The sequence below is a fragment of the Myotis lucifugus genome, unplaced genomic scaffold (assembly GCF_000147115.1).
Source record: "Myotis lucifugus unplaced genomic scaffold, Myoluc2.0 scaffold_102, whole genome shotgun sequence".
In the NCBI taxonomy this organism is placed as follows: Eukaryota; Metazoa; Chordata; class Mammalia; order Chiroptera; family Vespertilionidae; genus Myotis; species Myotis lucifugus.
Window position 1 is genome coordinate 2,855,710 of NW_005871150.1, and position 427 is coordinate 2,856,136.

A 427-nucleotide genomic window follows, 5' to 3' on the forward strand; every position below is an offset into this window, starting at 1 on the left:
AAGCAACCTGGGCTGGGGATTGCAGAAGTCAAATCAGATGTCATGGATGCTTCTGAGAGCCAGTGAGCGACTTCACCTGGGCGGCCCGCGTGCTGTGAGCACGAGAATGCCATGAATGGATGCAAGGGAACAGAAGAGATGGATTCCAGGTTTGCAGGCAGAAAACAAATCACGGACACTGCACAAACATCACCCGCCAGAGTTCAGCCACTTCCCGTCCCAGATCAGGACTCACCCAATCACGATCAGCCCCAGGCCTTGCGCTCGCGTCTCCTGGCCCCGGCCCCGCGCCTCCCAGGCCTGGGCGCCCCGGGCGCGCCCCCACCCACGGGCGGGAACCCTTGCAGGCGGCGGTCCCCGGACCGTGGCGCCGCGGGAACAGGGGGCGGCAAGCCGGACTGGTGTTTGGCTAGGAGAGGTGGTTTCC